We start from the raw sequence: 20,760 nt of genomic DNA on the forward strand, positions 1-20,760 counted from the left end.
GATTGGCTAAAGTGTCTACAATTTGATTGAAGTCTCTCTTGACATGAAAAAGTTGGAATTCTTTGAAATTGCTGACAAGAGCTGAGATGATCTTCTGATAAGGAAGTAATTTCTGATCCTTCGTGGGTCCCGCAAGAATTTCGGGTTTTCGGCGATTTTTTTCCGAAAAATTCTAAGTACGCCATTATCTTCGTATTGATGCCACTAAGAAAGTTGGCTCGCAGGAATCCTTTGATTTTGTTCAGATAGGAAGTTATGACCTCCAGAGCGTTTGAGCATATATTCGTGAAGATACGAATATCTTAAGTATATCTGGGTCGCAGGAATCGGTTTGATTCGCTTTACGGTAAAAATGCTATTTTTCACTGAAGAATGCCTCAGGAATTTATTCAGAGTTATCTGAAAAATTTGCGGGTCTTACATCATTACCCCCTTAATAGAATTTCGTCCGCGAAATTCAGTTAAGAGTACTAAGTGCGTAACTCGGCATATTTCTCCCATATGTTAGATTCATAATGTTGTTCACTTAGTTCAACATCGTATTTATTCCAATCATTACCTCATATCATGATTCATGATCGATGAGGTATGTTTCTCATATCTGAGTTCAAATCATGCTACAACCACGATAGTTTGTTGAATCAACGTTCTTCCAACCGGCTATTTAACATAGCCATCTTGTGTAACTATTTTGTACACACAGATCATTCTTCTAGAGATTAACCATATTGGAATAAGTCCCCTGTCAGACTACCTGGTATTGGAAACGTACCTCCTCACAGGTTCGCCTTCGTCAGACTTACCTGATATTGGATCAGTACACCCTCACAGAATCATACTAGCCAAGCTACTGGTTTTGGAACATATACACTCGCATGGAGCTGTATACCCTCACAGGCTCACTCTGGCTAGACGATCTGATCTTGAATATGTAAAACCTCACAGGACTCTCTTCTTGGGAACAATTCCTCGATGGTTTATTTTATTAAGTAACTTTTAACGTTCTAATTACACAAACTTAATTTCTCAATCATGGAATCTATAGCCATCATTTTCTGGGTATAAGCACTTAAGATTTTAATTTGACAAATCCAAAATTACTTTAGAGAGCAAGGATACATATCGATCCAGATGACCGTACACAAGGTCATAAGCCTCTTGTCTCAAGCATTCATTGGATCTTGTCTTTTGATAGCTTTTTACCCATTACAACTCTATCTATCAAGGTATCCAGATTCCTTGATATGGTCATCATTCGTGAGTTGTTCGGCTGTCACTGCATAGACACGACCTGCCATAGGTTTCTGCTCTATCCTGGGTAGTGACAGTCGTTGTTGTTGTATTTGTTGAAAGGGTCCTCCAGATCCCATATTTCTCTGTTGAAGATCTGAGGCCTTCCTGCGGCATTCCGTTACACGATGCCCTGGTTTGCCGCAATACAGGCAACCCCCTGTATCGCGAGGACAAACCCCTCCGGGGTGATCTGAGCTACACCTTGGGCATCGAAAATTAGACTGTTGGTAGAGCTGATTGGCTTCTACCATCTGTAATGGCTGCTCGGTCGGTGGAGTAAAGTTGTTCTCTCGAAAATCCCTCTTATAAAAAGCTGGTCGTGATTCCTGGCCACCGGGAAACGTACTCTTATTGTTCCGACCATCAACTATGGGCCTCTTTGCTATAATCACCTTAGATCGCGCCCAATCCTCGCTAATCTTTGAAGATGCTGCCACAGCAGCTTGAAAAGTCGAGGGCATACTTGTTATCACACGAGATCGCAACCCTTCTTGCAATCCATTTATATATTTATCGGCCCTTTCTTGGTCAGTATCGAATAACGTGGAGCAATATCGTTCAAGGTTTTGAAATTTAGTGGTATAGTCCATCAGACTCATAACACCTTGCTCCAATTCCAGAAACTCCATCTTCTTCTTATTTCTGGAGTGTATCAGAAAGTAGTTATCCAAGAAAGTTTTCCGAAAGTCAGTCCAAGGAATGACTTCGACTTGTGAGAACTGGATAAGCTTAGTGGTATCCCACCACTTTCGTGCATTATTCTTCAGCCTATATGTGCCGAAGTTAGTCTTTCTATCCTCTGGTACCCCCAATACCAGGAATGCCCGCTCTGTTTCCTCGATCCAGCTTTCTGCAAGCTCTGGATCGGCACTGCCAACGAAAACAGGTGGGTCGAGTTTGAGGAACTTTTCATAAGTCACTCCTCCCAGATTCTCATTGCGAGATGGGGCTGGTGCTTGCCTTGATTCATGAATGGCAGACACAAGCCAGTTGAGTGTTTCCAGCAGGAAGCCCTGTGTATGAGACTCCTCACTCGGCATGGTTCTCCTCGTCCTAGGAGCCATTTTATCTATTCACACAAATACACCCAAATCAGAGAAAGTATAAGACTTATACTTACAGTGCGATACCGCAAACACGACGGATCTTGAACCAGGTTTCTCAGACTCTTGCTTTGATACCAATTCTGTAACGCCCCGGATTTCCAAAACAAAGCTAAGTTAAAATTTTCATGGATTTCTTTTTTTTTTCTTTGCAGCGGAACTTAGAAAAGCTTTTAGCAGCGGAATAAAACGATAATGAGTCGTCGGTTTTAGAAAACTCCGAGTACGTTGCAGGTATGTGGCCAAGCAACTCATTGACCACCAAAGTGTTCCATTTTATCGAAAGCACATGTTTATTACAACACTACTGCTTAGAAAAGCAGTGAAGGTTCAATAAAAAGGAAGCAGTACAACTCTGTCTAGAGAAACCCTGGAACTTGATGCCGCCTTGCTCCGCATATCGCCACGCAGGTTCAACACCTGAAATCCCCATTAAACGGGGTCAGAACCACTGATGGTCTGGTAAGTAGGCAAACACCTATCTATTCAACTCAAGTAAATGCATAGACCACTCAGGGTCGCAGTTCGTAATACGACGCTCAAGCCTCCATGACTTAGCGTATATCGCACAAGCCTCATCAGGGCTATGAGTTGAACATCCACGCAAGTCGTCATGACTTCGCATAAGCCTCTTCAGGGCTGTGAGTTAGAATAACCTCTCAAGTCTCTACGACTTAGCCTTGACTTCCTCAGAGTCACGAATGGATGTCTAGCTCAAGCCTTTATGCTTGGCACATCCGTATCCTACGAATCTAAGGACAGCTCTTCGAGCTTCACTTAGTCGTACGGATATCAATGGGGTTCTTTCCCAATCGGTCCAGTAGTATACCGACCATGACACCTTCACAAAGGTTATGCAGGACTGACTCAACAACGTCATCCACTCATACATTCAAAGTAGCGTTGTACCTAAGCTAATGCTTTGTTTCGATAATTGCACCTCCCCCTGGGCTTAGGGGACTCATATCTGGGCGACAACACGACGATCTGGGGGTTGATTATTCTATGTATTTTAGATACCCCAGAGGCCTGTTGACCCCATCCCCCTAGTAGGACGGTACAGCATACCGGAAGAGATCCTTACTAGGTATCCGAATGCATTCTGCTACTGCAGTAGTTGGGTTCAATCCTTAGATATTTAAGGATAACCACGACCTCCATACCTCTGAGTGACGAAGGCCATCAATGAACTCTATCAGGTTCGGGTGAAATATATGTCACTCAAGGCTGCGCCATCACCGTCTTCCTCGGTGAGAAATTCTGAAAGGGGCCTGCCGGTCTTACAATTACTTGACGAACATTGCATGCCTATAGGGCAGCCTTTGAGAAGTATGTACCCGACCCCAATCAACCACACGATTTTCACCGTGGAACAAAGGTTTTATTCATATGCATGCTTAACTCTGCTCTCGGCACTTTGGCCTTGACGAGCACTTCACCTCTTTCGGTGGAAACAACACACTCCGGCTCAGCGGCCCTTACGAGTCTGGTTGTCTGATAATTCTCAATGTGCATGCACATGACTCGATCTCTACGGATCGGCTACTCGGCGTATTTTTACGCAACGAGCTCAGGACCTCGTCAAGGCGCTACCACTACTTTGGCGCAATGGCTCTTACAAGTATGATGCCCTTGCAGGTGTCAGGGAGACGAGTCATTCTGACATCGTTCCAACAAAGGACATCATTGTGCCACTTAACTGGTTTTGGCAGCTCTTCTGCCAACCATTCTGTCAACACCTTCTCTGCTCTACCGGCAGTGGTGCGACGAACCTTTCTACATTGTAGAAGGTGTTCTATAACTGGGTAGCACTTCTGCTACGTTCTTTCTGAGTCATTCTTAGCTACTTCAGGAATTTCAGCAGCACTTCCTCTCTTTTACGGAGAAAGCGTGCGTTTCTTTTATCCATTTCAGCGGCATCTCCCCTCTTTGGTGGGAAATCGCTACGCTTAACTCGGGAAATGGATGCGCACCGTTGTGCGTACTTTGCATCCATCAAGGTTGCAGGAACCTTGGGCCATAGCCAGGCCATACGTAATTGATTTAGTCTTTACGTAAAGAGCATTTTGCCAAAAGGCGAAGCCTTTCCAATAGGGGCTTCATTCGTCAAGCAGAATCTTGTACGAGGAGCGGTAAGGGAATCGCATGGGCGATTTTGGAGTTGATCTCCGTTTGAACGCTCACTTACGCGCCATATATGTAATATAAGCAGAAGTCTGTGCTTTATACAGCGGCGGCGTAAAGGAAATGCATATACTATTGTTCAGGGTGTGTAACTGAACGAAATATTCTACATATATAACAAAATAGGAGCCTTGGCATCGTTCGATGCGACGGCGTAAGTAAATACATTGCAGAAAGCAGGAGCCTTGGCATCGTTCGACGCGACGGCGTAAGTAAATGCATAATCGGAAGTGCAGTAATCGGAAGTACAGAAAGCAGGGAGCCTTGGCATCATACGACGCGACGGCAAAGGTAAATTACATGGCCTGTGCGATATAAGACGCGTCGGCAGTATCAGCAGATATACACCTAGATCTGTATCCAACGATAGTTACGAGGCGAGCGAGTGAACACCGAAGTGTCCTAGAGGGCTCAACCAAGAACTAGGGTGAGATACTATTTTGAAGAACGCATATACTGCGTATTCGAACATATATATCCGACGATAGTTACGAGGCGAGCGCGTGAACACCGAAGTGTCCTAGAGGGCTCAACCAAGAACTAAAGCAAGATACTACTTCAGAAAGTATATGCTATATACAAACAATCAAATACTTGAGAGAGATGGTTTAATGAAGAGAACTTACTTCAATTTGAGGAAGAAACGACTCCGATTGCTTCAAACGCTTCGAACGAGGCTCGACTTCGAAAAAGGATCAACTTCGAACTTCGGACGAAAAAGGACTTGGACTTTGACTTTGAACCAAACCAGGTTCAAGTCAAGTCAACTGGGTTCAGACTTAGGTCAAGTAGGTTCAGACCTAGGTCAGGTGGGTTAGGACCAGGTCAGGCAGGCTCAGACCAGGTCAAGCAGGCTCAGGCTAAGTCAGGCAGGCTCAGACCAGGTCAGGTGGGCTCAGGTGGGCTAGGCTAGGTAGGGGAGGTTTGGAAAAGGAGGAGAGAGAGAGAGGGGTTGGCGATTTTCTAAAGAAGGGGGGGTCCTCTATTTATAGATTCTGAAACTTGAGCCCCAAGTTTCAGAATTTCCATTTTGCCCTTGGGCTTTCTGAGAATCCCTTCCATGGAAGGTGCTGGAACATGCTGGAAGGCTCTGGAAGATGCTGGAAGGTGCTGGAATATTCTAGAATATTCTAGAATATTTTCTGAGAAATATTTCAGTGGGTCCCACCAATATTTTCGTGGGTCCCGCAAGAATTTCGGGTTTTCGGCGATTTTTTTCCGAAAAATTCTAAGTACGCCATTATCTTCGTATTGATGCCACTAAGAAAGTTGGCTCGCAGGAATCCTTTGATTTTGTTCAGATAGGAAGTTATGACCTCCAGAGCGTTTGAGCATATATTCGTGAAGATACGAATATCTTAAGTATATCTGGGTCGCAGGAATCGGTTCGATTCGCTTTACGGTAAAAATGCTATTTTTCACTGAAGAATGCCTCAGGAATTTATTCAGAGTTATCTAAAAAATTTGCGGGTCTTACAAGACTCATCAATCAAAACAATATCATCAGCAAACAACATACACCATGGCACATTTTCTTGAATTGATCTCGTAAGTTCATCTATCACTATAGCAAAAAGGAAAGGGCTTAATGCAGATCCTTGATGTAACCCAACCGTTATAGGAAAGTTGGTTGTCACCCCTCTACAAGTGCAGACATTGGTTACTACTCCTTTGTACATATCTTTAATTATACTAATATACTTGAGAGAGATACCTTTCTTCATCATTGTCCACCAGAGAACATCCCTAGGTACTCTATCATATGCCTTCTCCAAATCAATAAAAACCATATGCAAATCTTTGTTCCCCTCTCTATATCTCTCAATAAGTTGTCTAAGAAGATGTATAGCTCCCTTAGTTGATCTTCCAAGCATAAAACCAAATTGATTCTCCGATATCATGACCACCTTCCTCAACCTATACTCAATCACCCTCTCCCAAAGTTTCATAGTATGACTCATGAGTTTTATACCATGATAGTTTGCGCAATCTTATATATCACCCTTATTCTTATAGAGAGGTACAAAAGTACTCTTCCTCAACTCATTAGGCATCTTATTTGTCTGCCAAATCTTGTTAAAAAGATTTGCCAACCATACTAAACCTTTCTCTCCCAAGCATTTCCAAGCCTCGATAGGTATACCATCCGGGCCAACTGCTTTTCTGGATTGCATTTTCTTCAAAGCCTCTGCAATTTCTTTCTTTTGAATCTTGCGCATGAAGTCACGATTCATTTCATGTAAAGGAATGGAGAAGTCGCTAAGATCCTGGGCATGCCTTTCATTAAACAGCTTATCAAAATAATCTTTCCATCGCTCCTTAATCTCCTCATCTTTAACTAAAACCCTTTGCGCAAGATTTCATACATACCATACCCAGATTCCTCGATTTCATATCTATCATCTTTGCAAGCTTATAAATATCCTTTTTGCCCTCCTTGGTATCCAACTTGTCATAGACCTCCTTATATACCTTATCCCTTGCGTTTCGAACTACTTTTTTAGCTTCCTTCTTTGCTACCATATACTTGTCCAAATTCTCATTATCACGACTCTTACTGAGATTTCTATAACACTCTCTTTTAACCTTAATAGCTAATTTGACATCTTCATTCCACCATGATGTATCCTTACCTAGCGGTGCACCGCCTTTAGACTGACCAAAAACCTCCTTCACCATCTTTCTTATGCAACCCGCTATCTTATACCACATTGATTATGCATCCTCCTCGAGACACAAATTAGCTTCCTTAGCTACCTGTTCTACAAACATTCCTTGTTTAGCTCCTTTCAGTGCCCACCACTTAATTCTAGGATCTATCCTATGTCTATCCCTTTTGTGGTATTTTCTAATTTTAAGATTTAAAATTAAGACTCTATGTTGTGTAGCTACACTTTCTCTCGGTATAACCTTACAATTGATGCAACAACCCCTATCTCTCTTTCTGAGTAGGAAAAAATCTATCTGACTCTTATTAACCCCACTTTTAAACGTTACTAGGTGAGATTCTATTCCTAAACCACGTGTTGGCTAAGATCAAATCATAGGACAAACCAAAATCTAAAATCTTTTCTCCAATTTCGTTTATTTCTCCTATACCATAGCCTCCATGGATACTCTCAAATCCATCCATACTAATGCCTACATGTTCATTAAGGTCTCCGCCGATGAAAATCTTTTCTCCATGAGATATCCCTTGTACTACTTCGTCTAAATCTTCCCAAAATTGACGCTTAATGGAATCGTCTAAACTGATTTGAGGTGCATAAACACTAATAAAATTAATAATATCCGTACCTACTACTAATCTAATAAGTATAATCCTATCCCCCTTCCTACAGACCTCAACTACATTATCTATAAACTCACGACTAATAACAATCCCAACTCCATTCCTATTCCTATGTATTCCTGTATACCAAATCTTATATCCCCAAGGTTGTATCACTTTTGCTTTCTCACCTACCCATTTGGTCTCTTGTAAACATAAAATATCAATCTTTCTATTACACATAACATCTATTAACTCTACCAACTTACTAGTTAAAGACCCTATGTTCCAAGTGGCTAACCTAATTGTATGGTCTTGAACTATCTTTTTTACCCTCACCCATCCAACAAAGTGCAGGAACCCTTGCCTATTTGACCCCACCTCGGGTGCCAGTTTGACGCATCGCTTCTGGGCAAAGTCCAAGCTACCGTTGCCCACTTATCACTGCCTCCGGTCCTATAGAGTACAGAGCGTCACTTAGTAGGGAATGCCCCAACGAAATTCGCATATTGGTTCATATTCATAGGGTGTGACTAAGTTTTTATGCTGGCTGTCTCTGGCCTACCGCAACCCTCCTCCGTTATCCGGGCTTGGGACAAACAGTGTATAACTAAACAGTTATACACAGGATAAAAAAAAGCAAGTTTTTTTTTTTAAAGAAAACGACATGAAAACGCCAACAAAAGGAGAGTTTGGCGGAAGTACGTAAAAAATACCTTGAATCATCGCTCATCGATGAGAGCTTCCTCCGTCTCCCGTGTCGAATCTCCCAAAGCGTGAAAATAAAATTCTAAACTAAGCATAAAATAAAATTCTCATTCATGTATTATTACAACAATTGAATGAATTTACATCAATTAAAAATAAAGAAAAGGAAAATCATGCAAAATGAGCAAACATGTTAGTAATACATGTAGGCATTTAAGGATTTTATTCAATTATTGAAAATTTGAGAAAAATCTATAATTTAGCCTTTTTATGCCCCCAAAAATGAAAGAAAATCCATAAACATATCGGAAATTGATGAAATTTGATTTAAAGGTTTCTAATAACCTTCAAAGTATCCTAGAATCGAAAAATATAGAAAATATTTGGAGGAAAACCCGAAATTGGTTTTTTTTATCCAAGTAAAACAAGATATTTCAAAATCGAGATATGTAAATCGACCCTGTCAAAGTATTTTGAATGAATGGAAGCCTAAAACAACTCTGATTAAGTTAAAAATTAATTCCATGGATTTCTAACTCTTAAAGGAAGCATCTCTTTTTTACATATCTCAAAAATCATTTTTAAAACGCGATATATGATTAAAACATTGAGAAATAAATTTTGAAATCAGGAAATTGAGTTTTGACAGACAAGTTTCTGTAATTTTTGAGTTTCAGGGGCTAAACTGATTTAATTTCTCCCACATTTGTGGGAGACATTGTTCAGTTCAACCATGAAACATTTCCAATTTACATATCTAGAAAATGATCTCCCATTAGGGAGATCCAATCTGATCAAGCTTGTCAAAAATCTGTAAAAGCCCGTGAAAGAAAAATCAATAGGTTTTTGATTTTTTATTTGAATGATAAGTGAAAACTCAATTAAAATTTCTAAAAATTGCCATAAATCAACTAGACATTCTAAGGGGAAAATTCATTTTTACAGATCTAAAAAATGATCTCTCATTAGGGAGACATGAATGCAACAAATTGATTTTAAGTCTGAGAAATGCCCTAAATAAAAAACAGAGTGTCTTGACTTAAAATACAGAAGAAATAGAAATGCTTCATAGAAATAGATGAAACTTTACATGAAAAAACTAAACATGCAGATGGAAAAGATCTTATTCACATACCTTAAAAATGATCTCCCATTAGGGAGATATGACTTTGACAAAATGGATAAAATTCAGAACCACTAAAATAATACAGAGTTATAAGGTCATGGTTTTTGACCAAAATCAGATATCAAAACACCATAGAAATTGATGAAAATTTACATAACAAAACTTGATTTAATGCTGGATATTTCCCTTTCTACATATTTTAAAGATCATCTCTGTTTAGAGAGAAATTACTCCAACAAGTTGGTCTAATTTTAGGGAAAATTCAAACAAGACCAAATGATTGGGTCAGAATCCTGATTTTTTTGAGGAATCAAACCAACTCAGATTGATCTTATTTTTGGTGTGGATCTAGAAAACATACTAATAAAGATGTGGTAAAAAAATTAGATCAAAATAAGACTTAATTATATGCAAAAAGATGAGATAAAAAAAAGACCAGAATTGAAAATATCATCTTAACATAATTGAATGGAATAGAATCTCATAAATGGTTTGATCCAATGATCATACTTGAGATCTATCATTCTAGATCATAGATGATAATTAAAATGCTATAAAAACATAAATGAAAATGTCTAAAATGAAATCAAAAGCATTGGAACATAAATTAAAATTAATTTAGCCTCTTAAATATGAAATTTGATATATTAAAGATCAAATCTCATAATTCTAATGGCTTTTGCAAAATGAAAAGAAATGTAAATCAAATTAAACTAATGAAGAAGAAGAGGATTACCTTACACCAAAGAAGAAAGATGAAGATATGGATGCGCCAATAATGGTGCCAACTCTAAGGAGGAAGGAAGGGCAGACGGAAGAAGAAGAAGAGAAAAAGAGAATTCTTTTTTATTCTCTTAATTTCTCAAATCTTCAAGTTTATGGAAAAGAGAGACCCCCAAGGGGTCAATTTATAGTTGAGATTGGGGATAGCTTAAGCAAAAATGATAGATATAGGACTAAAAAATCTCAAAAAGGTGGTGCCAACCCATGTGGGTCTTTTTACATCTTTGTAAATGGGCAAAATAGCCCTTTGTGAAAAAGGTTGACATGTGGCACCCTCTTGCAAGAGGGTGCCCATTTGAGTTATTTTTTAGTTTTATAGATGGGCAAAGTAGGATTTATTTGAAAATTTGACACATGGCATCACCTTGTGGGTGATGCTCATGTGGGTTTTTAAAGGAAAGAGGGTTTGTTAAGTTTTGCAAAAAATGATTTTTATTTTGAATCTCAAAAATGCCAAGTGGCACCCCTCTTTGAAGGTAATAATTTTGGTTTTTGATTTTAAAAATTAAGATAAAAGGAAAGTGAAATATGAATAATGAAAAGGGGATTTTTGGAAATAATAGGTTTTGAAAAATCCAATTTTGATTCATGAAATCCAAATTGGGCGAAAACCAGATCCAGTTTGGAATTTTGACAATTTTTACCAAATAGTTATTTTGGTTTCTGAAATTTCAAAGTTTATTTTGAAATTGGGGATAAAAATTGGATTTTGATTTTGAATTTGAATTTGAATTTGAAATCCCCAAATTGATTTTGAATAAAAATTGGGTTTTAAAACTGGATTTGGATCTATTTTAAAATCCAAACTGAATTTTGAACTGGATCTAGGGCATTTTTCAAAGAATTTTTGAAATTCAAAGGTTATTTTTGAATTTGGGGATAAAAATTGGATTTTGATTTTGATTTTGAATTTGAAATCCCCAAATTGATTTTGAATAGAAATTGGATTTTGAAACTGGGTCTGGATCTATTTTGACATTTTTGAAATCCAAACTGAATTCTGAACTAGATCCAGGGTGTTTTTCAAAGGATTTTTTGTAAAATAATAGATTTTAATTTGAAACCCAAAGATTGATTTTGAAATTAGGATAAAGTTGAGTCTTTGAAAAGGATATGGATCTGAAGTTTTGAAAAAGATTGGATCTAGATCTCGATTGGAAGGAAATTGGTTCAAAAAATGGAAATCGAACCCCGAATATGGATTTCTAAAGAATTGAAAAATGAAAAAAGCCCCAAATTCATAACAAAATTAGGATTTTGATTTTGGATCATGGATCCAATTTCTGAGAATGGAATTGAATCTTGGATTTGAATCAGAAATCAAGAAGTAAAATTGGATCTCAGATGTTAAATGAATCTAAGTTCAGAAATTTGATTGAATTGAACTTCTGAATGGATCAAAAGGTGGATCCAGACAGAAATGGATCTGAAATGGCTTAATTGGATCCTGGATATCTGATGAGATATTTCAGGTTCAAAGAGTGAATTTGGACTCTGGATATGGATTTCTGAATAAATCAGATAAAAATCTAGGTTTGGGATGAAATTAGATACCAGATCCAGCATTGGATCCAATATCTGAATTGAAATGGATCGAATCTCAGATATTGATTAGATATTAGATGAAGGAATTGATTTGAGTCTAAATTGGGACTTGCCCCAGTTCAGAAAAATATTAGAAAGGGTGTTTTGAAGAAATTTGTATTTTTTTGTTTTCGCCCTGCAGGGGTAGAAACACGATACAAAACTAGTCTGAACTAATTTGAGCTGAATCAGAAGCCAGTTATACTTAGATGAACTAATTTCGGAGCCAAATCACTAGCTCAATCAGATAGAGTAAGCTCGATCAAGACTATATCGAGCTCAAATGAGCATAAATGAAGGTCCAAGTGTGAAAAAATGACTTTAAACTGAAATTGAGCTACTCGAACTCCTGGTGAACTTAGATCAGACTCACTGGGATGGGATCTACTGGATTTGACTGACTCAAGGACAGTTTGGTTAAGATTTTAGCTAAAAAGAGCTTATTTTGCCTGAAATGAGCTAAATTAGCTGAAATGTTCAGGATTCACTCATCATGAGCTCAAAGGAGCTAGAAATGATACTCATTCTAACTTTTCTAAACTCGAGATGAGTTTGGTTAAACCTACCAGATGAGAAGTCTAAGGGTGACCTAGGGGTAAAATGGTAATTTTATTGGCTGAAAGAGGGTAAACTGGTCTCTAAAATGGGATAAACCAAGGGGTGAGACTTGATATCGCCCAGTAGGGGACTGACATCTGTGAAATGAAGATATGTAGAATAGACTTGGAAAATTTGGGGAGTTTACATAAGGTTGTAAAAAAAATTCATACTGATTCAATTATGCATATATGCGTTCTAATGCTGTCAAAAAAAATTCATAGTGATTAAATCATGCATATATGTGTTCTAAGGCTGTCAAAAATTTTTTATAGTGATTCAATCATGCATATATGTGATATTAAGCTGTAAAAAAAATCATAGTGATTCAAATATACATATAACGTGTTCTAATGATGTAAAAAAAAAATCATAGTGATTCAATCATGCATATATTTGTTCTAAAGCTGTAAAAAAAAAATCATTGTGATTCAATCAAGCATATATGTGTTCCAAGGCAGTCAAAAAATTTTTGTAGTGATTCAATCATGCATAAATGTGTTCTAAGGCTGTCACAAAAATTTCATAGTGATTCGATCATGCATATATGTGTTCTAATGCTGTAAAAAAAAATTCATAGTGATTCAATCATGCATACATGTGTTCAAAGGCTGTCAAAAGTCTTTTATAGTGATCCAATCATACATATATGTGTTCCAAGGCTGTAAAAAAAACTCATAGTGATTTAATCATGGATATATGTGTTCTAATGTTGTAAAAAAAAATTCATAGTGATTCAATCATCCATATATGCGTTCTAATGCTGTAAAAAAAAATGTTGTGATTCATTCATGCATATATGTGTTATAAGGCTGTCATAAAAATTTTACAGTGATTCAATCATGTATATATATGCTCTAAGGCTGTCATAAAAACTTCATAGTGATTCAATCATGCATATATGTGTTCTAAGGCTGTCAAAAAAACTATATAGTGACTCAATCATGCATATATAAGTGTTTTAAGGTTGTCAAAAAATTTTCATAGTGATTCAATCTTGCATATATGTGTTTTAATGATATAAACAAAATTGATAGAGATTCAATCATGCATATATGTGTTCTAAGGCTGTCAAAAAAAAAATATAATGATTCAATCATGCATATATGTGTTCTAAAGCTATCAATTTTTTTTTATAATGATTCAATCATGCATATATGTGTTCTAAGCTATCAAAAAAACTTCATAGTGATTCAATCATGCATATATGTGTTCTAAGGCTGTAAAAAAAATCATATTGATTCAATCACGCATATATGTGTTGTAATGCTAGCAAAAAAAATTCATAGTGATTTAATATTGCATATATGTGTTCTAAGGCTGTCAAAAAAAAATCATAGTGATTCAATCTTGCATATATGTGTTCTAAAGTTGTCACAAAAAATTCATAGCGATTCAATCAAGCATAATTGTGTTTTAAAACTATCAAAAATATTTCATAGTGAATCAATCATGCATATATGTCTTCTAATGCTGTCAAAAAAAAAATCATAGAGAGTTAATCATGCATATATGTGTTCTAAGCTTGTCAAAAAAAATTCATAGAGATTCAATCATGCATATATGTGTTCTAAGCCTGTCAAAAAAAAATTATAGTGATTCAATCATGCATATATGTGTTCTAAGGCTGTCAAAAAAAATTTATAGTGATCAAATCATGCATATATGTGTTCTAAGGCTATCAAAAAAATTTCAAAGTGTTTCAATCATGGATATATGTGTTCTCGGCTGTCAAAACAATTTCATAGTGATTCAATCAAGCATATATGTGTTCTAAGGCTGTCAAAAGAATTTCATAGTGATTTAATGATTCATATGTGTGTTCTAAGGCTGCCAAAAAATTTGCATAGTGATTTAATCATGCATATGTCCTAAGGTTGTCAAAAAAAATTCATAGTGATTCAATCTTGCACATATGTATTCTAAGGCTGTCAAAAATTTTTTATAGCGATTCAATCATGCATACATATTCTATAAGACAATCAAAAAAATTATATAGTGATTCAATCATGCATATATGTGCTCTAAGGCTGTCAAAAAATTTCATAGTGATTCAATAATGCATATATGTGTTCTAATGCTGTCAAAAAAAATGATACAGACTTAATCATGCATATATGTGTTCTAAGGCCATAAAAAAAAATTCATAGTTTTTAAATCATGCATATATGTGTTATAGGTTGTAAAAAAAAACTCATAGTGATTCAATCATATATATATGTGTTATAAGGCTCTTACAAAAATTTCAAAGAGATTCAATCATTCATATGTGTTCTAAGGCTGTAAAAAAAAATTTATAGTGATTCAATAATGCATATATGTCTCCTAAGGTTGTAAAAAAAAATTTGTATTGATTCAATCATGCATATATGTGTTCTAATACTATAAAAAAAAATTCATAGAGATTCAATCATGCATATCTATGGTCTTAGGCTATCAAAAAAATTTCATAGAGATTCAATCATGCATATCTGTGTTCTAAGGCTATAAAAAAATATTCAAATTCAATCATGCTTATATGTGTTCTAAGGCTGTCAAAAAAAAATCATAGTGATTCAATCATGCGTATATGAGTTCTAATGCTGTCAAAAAAAATTCATAGAAATTAAATCATGCATATATGTGTTCAAATGGTGCAAAGAAAAAAAATCACAGTGAATCAATCAATATATGTGTTCTAATGCCGTCAAAAAAATTTAATAGTGATTCAATCTTGCATATGTGTGTACTAAGGTTGTGAAAAAGAATTTATAGTGATTCCATCCTGCATATATGTGCTCTAAGGCTGTTATAAAATTTTCACAGTGATTAAATCATGCATATTGTTGTTCTAAGGTTGTCAAAAAAATTTCACAGTGATTCATTCATGCATATATATGTTGTAATTTTGTAAAAAAAAATACATAGTGATTCAATCAAGCATATTTGTGTTCTAAGGCTGTCAAAAAAACTTCATAGAGATTCATTCATGCATATTTAAGTTTTAAGCTGTAAAAAAAAATTCATAGTGATTCAATAAAACAAATGTGTTTTAAGGCTGTTACTAAAATTTCATAGTCATTCAATCATGCATATTTATGTTCTAAGATTGTCAAAAAACATTTACAGTGACTCAATCATGCATATATGTGTTCTAAGGTTGTCAAAAAAATTTCTTAGTGATTCAATCATGCATATTTGTGTTCTAAGGTTGTCAAAAAAATTCATAGTGATTCAATCATTCATATATGTGTTCTAGGTTGTCAAAAAAATTTCATAGTGATTGAATCTGGCATATATGTGTTTTAATATTGTCAAAAAAAATTCATAGTGATACAATCATTCATATATGTGTTCTAAGGCTGTGAAAAACATTGCTTTATAATTCAATCAAGCATATATATGTCCAAACGTTGTAAAAAAAGATTCATATTTATTCAACAATGCATATACGTGTTCTATGGTTGTCAAAAAAAAATCATAGTGATTCAATCATGAATATATGTGTTTTAAGGCAGTCAAGAAAATTTCATTCTGGTTCAATCATGCATATATGTGTTCTAATGCTGTTAAAAAAATTTATAGTGATTCAATCAGGCATATATGAGTTGTAAGGTTGTCACAAAAATTTCAGAGTGATTCAATCATGCATATATGTGCTCTAAGGCGGTAAAAAAAAATTCATAGTGATTTGATAATGCCTATATATGTTCTAAGGCTCTTAAAAAAATTATATAGTGATTCACTCTTGCATATATGTGTTATAAGGCTGTCAAAAAAATTTCATAGTGATTCAATCATGCATATATGAGTTCTAAGGCTGTCAAAAAAAATTCATATTGATTCAATCACGCATATATGTCTTCTAATGCAGTAAAAAAATTTTGACAGAGATTCAGTCATGCATATATGTGTTCTAAGACTGCCAAAAAAAAATCATAATCATTCAATCATGCATATATGTGTTCTAAGGTTGTCAAAACAATTTCATAGTGATTCATTCATGCATACATGTGTTGTAAGGCTGTCAAAAAAATTTCACAGTGATTCATTCATGCATATATATGTTGTAATTTTGTAAAAAAAAATACATAGTGATTCAATCAAGCATATTTGTGTTCTAAGGCTGTCAAAAAAACTTCATAGAGATTCATTCATGCATATTTATGTTTTAAGCTGTAAAAAAAAATTCATAGTGATTCAATAAAACAAATGTGTTTTAAGGCTGTTACTAAAATTTCATGGTCATTCAATCATGCATATTTATGTTCTAAGATTGTCAAAAAACATTTACAGTGATTCAATCATGCATATATGTGTTCTAAGGTTGTCAAAAAAAATTCATAGTGATTCAATCATCCATATTTGTGTTCTAAGGTTGTCAAAAAAATTCATAGTGATTCAATCATTCATATATGTGTTCTAGGCTGTCAAAAAAATTTCATAGTGATTGAATCTGACATATATGTGTTTTAAGGTTGTCAAAAAAAATTCATAGTGATACAATCATTCATATATGTGTTCTAAGGCTGTGAAAAACATTGTTTTATAATTCAATCAAGCATATATATGTCCAAACGTTGTCAAAAAAGATTCATATTTATTCAACAATGTATATATGTGTTCTATGGTTGTCAAAAAAAATCATAGTGATTCAATCATGAATATATGTGTTTTAAGGCAGTCAAGAAAATTTCATTCTGGTTCAATCGTGCATATATGCGTTCTAATGCTGTCAAAAAAATTTATAGTGATTCAATCAGGCATATATGAGTTGTAAGGCTGTCACAAAAATTTCAGAGTGATTCAATCATGCACATATGTGCTCTAAGGCAGTAAAAAAAAATTCATAGTGATTCGATAATGCCTATATATGTTCTAAGGCTCTTAAAAAAATTATATAGTGATTCAATCTTGCATATATGTGTTATAAGGCTGTCAAAAAAAATTCATAGTGATTCAATCATGCATATATATGTTCTACGGCTGTCAAAAAAAATTCATTTTGATTCAATCACGCATATATGTCTTCTAATGCAGTAAAAAATTTTTGACAGAGATTCAGTCATGCATATATGTGTTCTAAGACTGCCAAAAAAAATTCATAATCATTCAATTATGCATATATGTCTTCTAAGGCTGTCAAAACAATTTCATAGTGATTCATTCATGCATACATGTGTCGTAAGGCTGTCAAAAAAAATTCACAGTGATTTATTCATGCATATATATGTTGTAATTTTGTAAAAAAAAATACATAGTGATTCAATCAAGCATATTTGTGTTCTAAGGCTGTCAAAAAAACTTCATAGAGATTCATTCATGCATATTTATGTTTTAAGCTGTCAAAAAAAATTCATAGTGATTCAATAAAACAAATGTGTTTTAAGGCTGTTACTAAAATTTCATAGTCATTCAATCATGCATATTTATGTTCTAAGATTGTCAAAAAACATTTACAGTGATTCAATCATGCATATATGTGTTCTAAGATTGTCAAAAAAATTTCATAGTGATTCAATCATGCATATTTGTGTTCTAAGGTTGTCAAAAAAATTTCATAGTGATTGAATCTGGTATATATGTGTTTTAAGGTTGTCAAAAAAATTTCATAGTGATACAATCATTCATATATGTGTTCTAAGGCTGTGAAAAACATTGCTTTATAATTCAATCAAGCATATATTTGTCCAAACATTGTCAAAAAAGATTCATATTTATTCAACAATGCATATACGTGTTCTATGGTTGTCAAAAAAAAATCATAGTGATTCAATCATGAATATATGTGTTTTAAGGCAGTCAAGAAAATTTCATTCTGGTTCAATCATGCATATATGCGTTCTAATGCTGTTAAAAAAATTTATAGTGATTCAATCAGGCATATATGAGTTGTAAGGTTGTCACAAAAAATTCAGAGTGATTCAATCATGCATATATGTGCTCTAAGGCAGTAAAAAAAAATTCATAGTGATTCGATAATGCCTATATATGTTCTAAGGCTCTTAAAAAAATTATATAGTGATTCAATCTTGCATATATGTGTTATAAGGCTGTCAAAAAAAATTCAAAGTGATTCAATCATGCATATATATGTTCTACGGCTGTCAAAAAAAAATCATTTTGATTCAATCACGCATATATGTCTTCTAATGCAGTAAAAAAATTTTGACAGAGATTCAGTCATGCATATATGTGTTCTAAGACTGCCAAAAAAAATTCATAATCATTCAATTATGCATATATGTCTTCTAAGGCTGTCAAAACAATTTCATAGTGATTCATTCATGCATACATGTGTCGTAAGGCTGTCAAAAAAATTTCACAGTGATTCATTCATGCATATATATGTTGTAATTTTGTAAAAAAAAATACATAGTGATTCAATCAAGCATATTTGTGTTCTAAGGCTGTCAAAAAAACTTCATAGAGATTCATTCATGCATATTTATGTTTTAAGCTGTCAAAAAAAATTCATAGTGATTCAATAAAACAAATGTGTTTTAAGGCTGTTACTAAAATTTCATAGTCATTCAATCATGCATATTTATGTTCTAAGATTGTCAAAAAACATTTACAGTGATTCAATCATGCATATATATGTTCTAAGATTGTCAAAAAAATTTCATAGTGATTCAATCATGCATATTTGTGTTCTAAGGTTGTCAAAAAAATTCATAGTGATTCAATCATTCATATATGTGTTCTAGGCTGTCAAAAAAATTTCATAGTGATTGAATCTGGTATATATGTGTTTTAAGGTTGTCAAAAAAATTTCATAGTGATACAATCATTCATTTATGTGTTCTAAGGCTGTGAAAAACATTGCTTTATAATTCAATCAAGCATATATTTGTCCAAACGTTGTAAAAAAAGATTCATATTTATTCAACAATGCATATACGTGTTCTATGGTTGTCAAAAAAAAATCATAGTGATTCAATCATGAATATATGTGTTTTAAGGCAGTCAAGAAAATTTCATTCTGGTTCAATCATGCATATATGCGTTCTAATGCTGTTAAAAAAATTTATAGTGATTCAATCAGGCATATATGAGTTGTAAGGTTGTCACAAAAATTTCAGAGTGATTCAATCATGCATATATGTGCTCTAAGGCAGTAAAAAAAAATTCATAGTGATTCGATAATGCCTATATATGTTCTAAGGCTCTTAAAAAAATTATATAGTGATTCAATCTTGCATATATGTGTTATAAGGCTGTCAAAAAAATTTCATAGCGATTCAATCATGCATATATGAGTTCTAAGGCTGTCAAAAAAAATTCATATTGATTCAATCACGCATATATGTCTTCTAATGCAGTAAAAAAAAATTGACAGAGATTCAGTCATGCATATATGTGTTCTAAGACTGCCAAAAAAAATTCATAATCATTCAATCATGCATATATGTGTTTTAAGGCTGTCAAAAAAATTTCATAGTGATTCATTCATGTATACATGTGTCGTAAGGCTGTCAAAAAAATTTCATATTGATTCAATCATGAATATATGTGTTCTAAGGCTGTCAAAAAAAATTCATAGTGATTCAATCATTCATATATGTGTTTTAAGGCTTTCAAAAAAATTGCGTAGTAATTCAATCATGCATATAGTTGTCCTAAGCATGTCAAAAAAAAATCATAGTCAATCAATAATGGATATATGTGTTCTTTGTTTGTCAAAAAAATTTCATAGTGATTCAATCATGCTTATATGTGTTCTAAGGCTATTAAAAAATTTCATAGTGATTTAATCATTAATATATGTGTTCTAAGGCTGTAATAAAATTTTCATAATCATTCAATCATGAATATATGTGTTCTCGGTTGTCAAAAAAAATTTGCAGTGATTTAATCATGCAGATATGTCTTTTAAGGCCGTAAAAACAAAATCATAGTGATTCAATCATTCAGATATGTGCTTTAAAGCTGTCAAAAAAATTGCATAGTAATTCAATCATGCATATAGGTGTCCTAAGGATGTCAAAAAAAATCATAGTCATTCAATAATGCACATATGTGTTGTTTGTTTGTCAAAAAAAAATCTTAGTGATTCAATCATGCATATATGTGTTCTAAGGCTGTCAAAAAAAATTCATAGTCATTCAATCATTCATATATGTGTTCTA

The sequence above is a fragment of the Nuphar pumila genome, chromosome 7 (assembly GCF_984573655.1).
Source record: "Nuphar pumila chromosome 7, dmNupPumi1.hap1.1, whole genome shotgun sequence".
NCBI classification, from domain to species: Eukaryota; Viridiplantae; Streptophyta; class Magnoliopsida; order Nymphaeales; family Nymphaeaceae; genus Nuphar; species Nuphar pumila.